At 42.1% G+C, this 9938-nt stretch overlaps 1 long non-coding RNA gene across 1 annotated transcript; it reads left to right on the top strand.

The window, feature by feature from the left end:
- The first annotated feature begins 410 nt into the window (after positions 1-410).
- On the top strand, positions 411-909 carry LOC117501046. Its single transcript, XR_004557920.1, has 2 exons — positions 411-580; positions 672-909. It is a non-coding gene; the product is annotated as an uncharacterized LOC117501046 (long non-coding RNA).
- Positions 910-9938: the final 9029 nt, after the last annotated feature.

The following is a 9938-nucleotide window of genomic DNA, read 5'->3' as shown; positions in this document are numbered from 1 at the left end:
CACAGCTACCTCTCATTCTCCCCTCTTCATCTGCTTCACTCCTGTCTTTTTCGCTCCCTTTCATCAGGCTTAATACGTTTTAATGCTTCTCCAGTTCCTCACAGTGGTTTCAGCGCGCTCTTGAAAGCTCACGGAGGCCTGGTTTGAACTCAAAAGAAAACAGAATGTTTCCAAAAATTGTGTGACCAATGAAAAGAGAGAGTGAAGGCAGCGAGTCAGAGGAGCAGAACCACTGAAAGTAAAAAATCGAGCGTAGAAACCAGAGAAAAAGCAAAGGCAATGGGAGGAGGGAGGAAGGGAAGGAGAGGGCCGGTGACCTCACGTGACATGTGACATGGGCTCCACCACTCACAGAGAGGAGTGTGTGCGTCTGTGTGTGGAGGATGGCGAGGAGGATGCAGATAGACTGTGGCTTTTAGCCTTTTACTAGCTTCAGTCAGGCCACCGCCATCGTGGGAGAGACAGAGACCATGCTATCAGGCTAGCTGGCTAACCTCAGCCCGCCGCGTGACACGGGACCACAAACCCTCCTAGCCCAGCCCAGTTTCACCACCTGGGTCCCCCTCATCTCCATCTCCTGGTGAGTTCATCCTCTTTGCAAACCAGCTGCCACGACTTCTCTCTGAACCACACTGACTTTGACCAAATCACTCCTCTCTCTGCTCTCCCAGTGCTGCTGCTCTCTCTGCAGGCTTGTGGCTTGGGATTCCTGCGGTAGTCACAAACCCTAGATTCTTGGTTGCACACGGGCTCTGAGCTCCAGGAGTTTCTTCCCTCTCGTACCCTCTCGTTCAGTCATCCTCCTCGACTCCAGCCAGGGGCTCTGGACTCATCTGGCTTCTTCCCTGTCATGGCTTCCAACAGCATCTTTGACTCCTTTTCCAACTACAGTAATAGTCTTCTCAGAGGTGAGTTCTGTTCCTCCACACCGCACCACCCCTAAATGTTCAGCCGTGTCAGTGTGACAGCTCGATCAGCACGTTTCTCCTGACAAAACAAGATGCGGACATTACCACACTGAAACGTGATGGCTCGGTGGTCACATGCATTTGTTGATCTGTCGGTGAGTGCGTTCCTGATCTGAACGGTGTTCCTCCTCCAGCTGACTGATATGGCCCTGAAAGGCCCTCGCCGTAGGCTTGATGGAGTGGCGCCATAATGGGATTCTCACCGCAAACATTCATTATCAAGTGAAACTCGGCGCTCTCTCTGCGAGAACACGGGCTGAGAGGATCCATGTTACTGGAACAATACAATAAAAGAGAAAAGAAAAAACAAAACATATGATGCTCTCCTGTTCCGCTTTACTTCCAGGAGGTACTTTTGGTCTGTGTGGTGAGGTGAGTGCACTATACATAGCGACGCTAAACGCCTGCCTCAGTGGAGAAGCCATTTGTTGCCATGGTAATTTCAATCAGACAGCTTTTACTTGCAAATCCTGAGGCTCTTGAGTGTCAGTAGAATTCAAGTTTTATTTTAGTTTGTACGTTCTAATGCAGTCATTACTATGCAGTGCATCCAGAAAGTATTCACAGCGCTTCACTTTTTACACATTTTGTTACGTTACAACTTTATTCCAAAATGGATTAAATTCATTTTTTTCCTCAAAATTCTACTCACAACACCCCATAATGACAACATGAAAAATATTTTTTTCTGCAAATTTATTAAAAAAAACAAACAAACTAAGAAATCACACGTACATAAATATTCACAGCCTTTGCTCAATACCTTCTTGATGCACCTTTGGCAGCAATTACAGCTTCAAGTCTTCTTGAATATGATGCCACAAGCTTGGTGCACCTATGTTTGGGCAGTTTGGTCCATTCCTCTTTGCAGCACCTCTCAAGCTCCATCAGGTTGGATGGGGAGCGTCGGTGCACAGACATTTTCAGATCTCTCCAGAGATGTTCAATCAGATTCTGGCTGGGCCACTCACGGACATTCACAGAGTTGTCCTGAAGCCACTCCTTTGATATCTTGGCTGTGTGTTTAGGGTCATTGTCCTGCTGAAAGATGAACCGTCGCCCCAGTCTGAGGTCAAGAGCGCTCTGGAGCAGGTTTTCATCCAGGATGTCTCTGTACATTGCTGTATTCATCTGTCCCTCAATCCTGACTAGTCTCCCAGTTCCTGCTGCTGAAAACCATCCCCACAGCATGATGCTGCCACCACCATGCTTCACTGTAGGGATGGTGCCTGGTTTCCTCCAAACATGACTCCTGGCATTCACACCAAAGAGTTCAATCTTTGTCTCATCAGACCAGAGAATTTTGTTTCTCATGGTCTGAGAGTCCTTCAGGTGCCTTTTGTCAAACTCCAGGTGGGCTGCCATGTGCCTTTCACTAAGGAGTGGCTTCCGTCTGGCCACTCTACCATACAGGCCTGATTGGTGGATTGCTGCAGAGATGCTTGTCCTTCTGGAAGGTTCTCCTCTCTCCACAGAGGAATGTTGGAGCTCTGACCATCGGGTTCTTGGTCACCTCCTTGACTAAGGTCCTTCTTCCCGATCGCTCAGTTTAGACGGGCAGCCAGCTCTAGTTAGAGTCCTGGTGCACTGTCAACTGTGGAACCTTATATGTAGACCGGTGTGTGTCTTTCCAAATCATGTCCAATCAACTGAATTTACCCCAGCTGGACTCCAATGAAGATGTAGAAACATCTCAAGGATGATCAGTGGAAACAGGATGCACCTGAGCCCAATTTTGTGGTTTGTGGCAAAGGCTTTGAATACTTATGCACACGTGACTTCTTACTGTTCCACAGTAAGCTTTATGGGTGCATTTACATCATACATACATAACGGACAAGATTACAGATTCAGACATTATGAGTTCTTATCATTGAGTTTCATCAGCAATCAACGTATTTCTTAATTTTGTGTGACACTCTGAGCACATACATGTCTGACTGATGAAAGACATCCACCTGCCTGTATCTGTTCCTTCACTTCATCAGTCCACAGGTTTGTTGTGTTTACCACCAGGAACTGTGCCATTTTCTAGAATCTGGTCAGTTTTCCTGCTTTGGGCTGCATTTTCATCCATACACTGCATGTGCTGCATAGTGCTGAAGGCTCTAGTGTATAGATTTATCCACCGGGGTCAGACTAGCCTGGCATGATCTCTAAGAAACCAATGACCATCTTCTCCATCTCATCTTAATTTTGGAGGAAACAGTGCAGGTAATATAGTTCAAGGTGCAATGAATTTTTTTTTTTTCTGCTACTGGATGTCGCACTAGCACTACGTTTCCAAACATCAACAAAGCTTCCTTCCTCCACCACTGCTCAAACGTCCCTCCTCTGCATCAAGCAGAAGGAACAGCAGTTAGAGTCCTTTAACAGGTCTAATGGCTCTCCAGGCAGATTTAAGTGAACACCGACCCTGAAATGGTTTCTGCACTGCTAAAGCACCTTGTGAAGTCAATGATATGATAGTGGCCATTTTTTCAGAGAGTCCTCATCACAGCAGCCAACGATTGGCAGCAGAAAAACCTAAATCCCAATTAAGGCCTCGGTGCAGCGTTAATTAGAAGCAGCCACAGGAGAAGCACTACCAGCTCCTAATTGTTTGCAGGATATGTCAAAAAACCTCTGGAGCCCAACGCCCGGGTCAGAACCACACACATACACACATACATACATACAGTGAGGACATCTGTGGCTCACATGAGAACAATCGTGTGATTTTTCTCAGTGACAGAGGATGATGTTTCAGTGTTCTCACAGCTTCCACAGACACTCAGGCATTTACAGTTTCCTTCTGACAAGGCTGAAGCCTTTCCATGTCTCCTTCTATAAAACCGCTGGATCTGCATCCTGTTATCTCGTCACTGTTTACTGCACAAGCCCGCAGCTCAGTGTCTGCCTGACTTCAGTTTTCAGGAGCGCCGTCCGTCAGGCTGTGCCGCCGTTTGAGCTCTCGGCTGCCTGATTTTGATTTGGGGCTGAAATCTGACATGCTCACAGAAAGATACAGCAGGTCAGAAGAGGGGGAAAGAGACAAGCATTTAAAGCTGTAATCACCATTGGAAATCATTAGCGAACATGCAATATCCTTTTACAATTCGTTCTGTCAGGAGGCTGAAACCGAACGGCATGAGAACAAAGACCCAGAGTCATTAAATCCTCCAGCCCAATCTGAGCGCATTTCAAACCGGGACTACCTCATGTAAGCAGAATACCCCAGCGGTTACTTTAACAACTTGCATTACACAAAGCAATTTGACCAAGGTTTTCTTTTTAGACTCCAATCAAACTAAAATTAAGAGGAGCAGCTACAGAAAGTACGTCTGATTTTAACGTTATGCTGCTTAAGTCCTCAGGAGAATAACGGCTTCTAATTTTCACCAGTGAGCGAGGATTTCTATCAGCGTCACCAACGTTGTATTTGGAAAAAGGACACCAAAAGGCGTTATGCCCATAAACCTGACCACAGCTGGGTGGGCAGAGCAGATGATGCATTAAGCAAAGGGTCAAAGGGATTGATCCCCTTTCAAGTGTCTTTGGACTTTAAGTACCACTAAAGCACTTGCAGGTTCATCTGTGGTCTTTTTTTTTTTTTTTTTTTTTTTTTTGTAGTTAGCATGATTAACCCTCTAATGCAAAGTTCACCTCATCACTACTGCAGGCAGTTTACTTTTTAACTGATAACAAAAATAATAGTTGTGCAGGCATTAAACATGAATTGTCCAAAAACTGAGTTTGTGTAAGACTGGTGTCCTGGTGTAATTACATAGCTATATTTTGACCAATCAGCAACATTTTTAACGATCATTGACTGCTAAATCCCCTAAACTCAACCGCTTCAGATGATTGTTACAGTTATGCTGATTGGCCAAAATTTAACAAGGTCATCCAGTAAAAATGGGCATCTTATCAAGTACTGGAAAAATACTACACTCACCGTAATGGCAGCAGGACAACAGACTGATCACGGGTGCATTTCTGCACACACAGACTGTCTTTACAGTTTAATATCTTTTGTGGGAGTGACGCATGAAGACGATTGCAAGTCGCTTAGCACGACCATCTTCAAATGTCTAAATCGAACAGTTCACTGGTCAACAAAAGAATCAACTCCCTGAAGTTTTTGTTTCAATCATTTATCCAGAAAAAGTCAATTCTGTGCGAGTGTTTGATGGTTTTCTATTTTAAAATATATGGGTCTGTACTCTGGACAACGGAATTGGCCAAAAACAAATTTTATTTTAAGGGCATTTATTCATATACTGACTTTAAATGCCTCTAAACCAACCGATATCTTAAGTTGGTTTTAATTCCCATTTTGAAGGATAAACTGTATGACTAAGCCTGTTTACATGGACTCTGAACAGACATCAGCTAGTTTCAAGTCCTAAATCAATTACAAACTGGTTTAAAGTAGATATAAAAACATACCAAATTCAAGAAACTGGTTTGGATTAGTTCCTAAAAACCAACTGAATATGTTCAAAGTTTGGAATATTGGAGAAAATGTCATGTGGGGTACTTTGGGTACTTTGTAACAAACTCTGACCGGCATTTTTTATTATTTTCTGGGATTTTATTGATTTATCAAAATAATTCAGAGGTTAAATTGTAATTTTGTTGCAGATGAAATTTCAACAATGTTTTTAGTTACACTATTTTTACATTTCACTTGTGATTACAAAAAGACATCCGCTCTCTTTCAAATATATGAATATAAACACCGTGTGTCTGAGTGTGTTTGTCACACTTCAGCCCGCAGCGCAGACAGATAACGGAGCGATGTGCAACATCTGATGCACTTCGCGTGAGAAGCGAGAGGACGCCTCACCTCAGAAACCTCAGTCTGCTGCTCGCACATGCACACGCTTCAAACATACACAGCACACGTGCACGCCAGCCGCTGAGAGAACATGGAGCAGCTGTCATTCTCAAGGTTCTGCACTCAGAATAAAGTTCCAGACGGAGCAACGGTCGGTGTTCAGTGAGACAGAGCGAGAGAGAGAGAGAGAGAGAGAGAGAGAGAGAGAGAGAGAGAGAGAGAGAGAGAGAGAGAGAGACAGAGAGCTTTGCATCCATGAGGCGTTAATCTGCTGCAGGCTCGGTGCTGCTACTGTTCTCTGACAATAACCACAATCAGGCAACACCTGTGAACCCTCACACACACACACACACACACACACACACACACACACACACACACACACACACACACACACACACACACACACACACACACACACACAAAATAAAGACCCAGATTACCAATAATCAACGATCAACTAAACATTTTAAACATTATTCAATAACAAAAGTCACATTTAGTGTTCGGGATGTTTCAGCTCGTCATGTGTGAGTTTCCACCTTTTCTACATGATTTAAAATAAACGACTTTAAAATTTCTTAATGCAGTCTCTCATTTCCAATTTTTGATATATAACCATTTTTGGCACAAGATCCCTAATCAGGAAGGTTTTAAACATGTTTAAAAAAAAAAAAACAGGATGACGATACATCATGATCAACAAATCACATATTTTTCCAAAAAGTTACTTTTTTTCTGCCAAATCATGCCTGATTTTTCCCATTTTCAGTGCTAAAAGTGCAGAATAATTAGTTACTCCTCCAAGGAGGTTGGTTATGTTTTCAGTTGCATCTGTTTGTTTGTTGGTTGGTTGGTTGCGGATTTCAATGAAATTTTTTACCAGGGGTGTATCTTGGCCTAACTTAGAAGTCATTAAATTTTGGTAATGATCCGGAACACAATCCAGATCCAGTAATTTTTTAAGGATTCTTTATCATTGCAGGATAGGGCCAATTTCAACATTTTTGCATCTAACTTCATGAAGACGGGTCACAAAGGCTGAACAAAAATTAAGTTACGACACAACAATAATTTAACATTTGTTTCTCCTCACTGAATAAACTTATTAGAAAATAAAAAACTTGTGTAGTTCATGCAGTTTCTCTTTATAAATACATTTGCTGAAAATCTAAGGGTTTAACCACTGAATCTGAAACATGATGGTAGATGTGTGAAACGACGTGGAATAAGTCTCTTTGCCAAAGGGAATTCAATGTGACGTCAGTGACCCTATGGCCTTGGCGGAGGTTTCAAGTTATTCTTAAAATAATTGTTATTAATTGTTTTCTTTCATTATCATGTTTATGTCCCATTTCAGATGGTTTAATAAAAGATGGCACCTTTAGTTTTAGAAAAAATATTTCAACATGAGTTTCCTACCTTCCTAACTTTTAACAATGCAAAAAGTCATGCGACAGTACAGCAAAAAATTGTCATATAATGTGGAGACCAGTATTTAAGATGTAATTAAGCTTTGAGCTTCCATATTTTATAATTTATTCAGACCAATAACTGTATTTTCCCTTGAATTAAGATCTTGCTTTTTAATGACACTATATATAGAGAAGCTTAGTTATCTGACTGATCACAATTATTTCTTCATCATCTTAGTAATGCATGTACGAGAACATATATAAATGTGTACTTATTGTGTACCTAGAGGTTAACTGACTGCTATCAAAATGACCTGCCAGGTTGTGGCACTGACACCAAGTGAAAATGTTATCTTATATGACCTGGCAACATGCTGGTACCATCAGACTAAAGTTACACGAGGGTGTAACAAAAGTGTATAATTCATCCCACAGACTATCTGAGCAGAAAACACCTTCTGATCCTTCCCCCCACAAAATGAAACCCAGGAAATGCATGTCACCTCTTCAACAGAAGACAGTTTTGAGGTGTTAACAGACTTTAACTTTCTGGTAAACGCAAAAACAACCGAGTAATGGGAGTAGTGCGTACTCCGGTGCATTCGGCAATAACCAGTTACACTTGTGTGTAAGCAGATATAAAATAATAGGCAATACAATTTTTTTGCAAGACCACTTTTTTTTTTTTAATTGAGTCAGGTTTCCTCAATTTTGAAACTGAGGCCAAAACCTGGCAGTAGGAGACCACCCTTAAACTTTTTCTTTTGCACCCAGTAATTTTCAATTTCAATTTCAATTCATTTTCATTTATATAGCGTGAAAATCACAACAGAACTGCCTTAAAGTGCTTCACACAGGTAAGGTCTAACCTTACCAACCCCCAGAGCAACAGTGGTAAGGGAAACCTCAAGCAGACCAGATTCAAAGGGGTGACCCTCTGCTTGGGCCATGCTACAAATATAAATTACAGAACAATTCACGGACAAATATACAAGAAATGCTATTGGCGCACAGGATAAGAGGATCGCCAACACAAATACAACTCCCATCTCTGGATGGAGCTGCACCTTAAACAGAGAGAAAAAACAATCAGCCATCAGAAAGACAAAAAATACTGTATGATTTGCCAGCATTAAACAACAAAAAAAACAGAGAAATACTAAGGTGATCGCCGGGCACTAGCCCTAAACTTCACTAAAAGATCCAGAATTTAGGTAAAGTTGAGGCCGCAGCCCGCTCCAATTACTAATAAATGAATTAAAAGAATAAAAAGCGTAAAACAAAACTGTACCAGTATGCTAGCCATATGAAAGGGAAAATAAGTGTGTCTTAAGTCTGGACTTGAAAGTCTGTTTTATTGACACAGGGAGATCATTCCACAGAACAAGGGCACGATAAGAGAAAGCTCTGTGACCCGCAGACTTCTTATTCACCTTAGGGACACAAAGTAATCCTGCACCCTGAGAACGTAAAGCCCGGGCCGGTACGTAAGGTTTAAGTAGGTCAGCTAGGTAGGGAGGTGCCAGTCCATGAATAATTTTATAGGTTAGTAGCAGAACCTTAAAATTTGATCTCACTGGGACAGAAAGCCAGTGAAGGGATGCCAAAATGGGTGTAATGTGGTCGAACTTTCTGCTTCATGTCAAAAGTCTGGCTGCAGCATTTTGAACCAATTGGAGACCCCTAATGCTGGACTGCGGTAAACCAGAAAATAGAACATTGCAGTAGTCCAATCTAGAAGAGATAAATGCATGGATCAGGGTCTCAGCATCAGCCATAGACAGGATGGGACGAATCTTCGCTATATTTCGCAGGTGGAAGAAAGCAGTCCTAGTAATATTTCTAATGTGGAGGCCAAAGGACAACGAAGGATCAAAAATTACCTCAAGGTTCCTCACTTTGTCAGTGTGATGTATGACACATGAGCCTAGGCTGAGCATAAATAGTCAAATTGATGCCGACGTCTCACTGGACCAAGAAGCATCATTTCAGTCTTATCAGAGTTTAAAAGTAGGAAGTTTCTAGACATCCAACTTCTCACTGCTGCAAGGCAATCTTCTAAGGATTTTATGTGAACGAGATTACCAGCAGTTATCGGCATGTATAACTGAGTATAATCTGCATAGCAATGAAAGGTAATCCCAAAATGCCGCAATATGTGCCCAAGGGGTGCTATATAAAGCAAGAAAAGCAGGGGGCCTAAGACAGACCCCTGTGGAACCCCAAATTTCATGTCACTAAGGTTAGAGGTAGTGTGACTGTACAAAACACAGTGAGAACGACTGATCAAGTATGACGTCAGCCATGCAAGGGCACTCCTAGTAATCCCAAAATGATTTTCCAGCCTATCAAGTAGAATATGATGATCCACAGTATCAAATGCAGCACTGAGATCTAACAGCAACAGCACCGTAGTGGTGTCCGAATCCATTGTAAGCAGAAGATCATTCACCACTTTAGTTGAGAGCTGTCTCTCTGGAACGATATTTTCTAAAAGCAGACTGCAGTGGCTCAAAGAGATTATTCTCAGTAAGATAGTCTATGAGCTGCCGTGACACCACTTTTTCCAGAATTTTAGAGAAAAATGATAGATTTGATATCGGCCAATAGTTTTTCAATACACTAGGGTCAAGATTAGGATCCTTAAGTAATGGTTTAATCACTGCAGATTTGAAACATTTAGGAACAGATCCAGAAGTTAAAGAAAGATTAATAATTTCCAGCACAGTCGGC

Source organism: Thalassophryne amazonica, chromosome 19 (genome assembly GCF_902500255.1).
Source record: "Thalassophryne amazonica chromosome 19, fThaAma1.1, whole genome shotgun sequence".
In the NCBI taxonomy this organism is placed as follows: domain Eukaryota; kingdom Metazoa; phylum Chordata; class Actinopteri; order Batrachoidiformes; family Batrachoididae; genus Thalassophryne; species Thalassophryne amazonica.
Note: the sequence above shows the minus strand (reverse complement) of the source record. Positions and strands in the feature narration are given on the sequence as shown.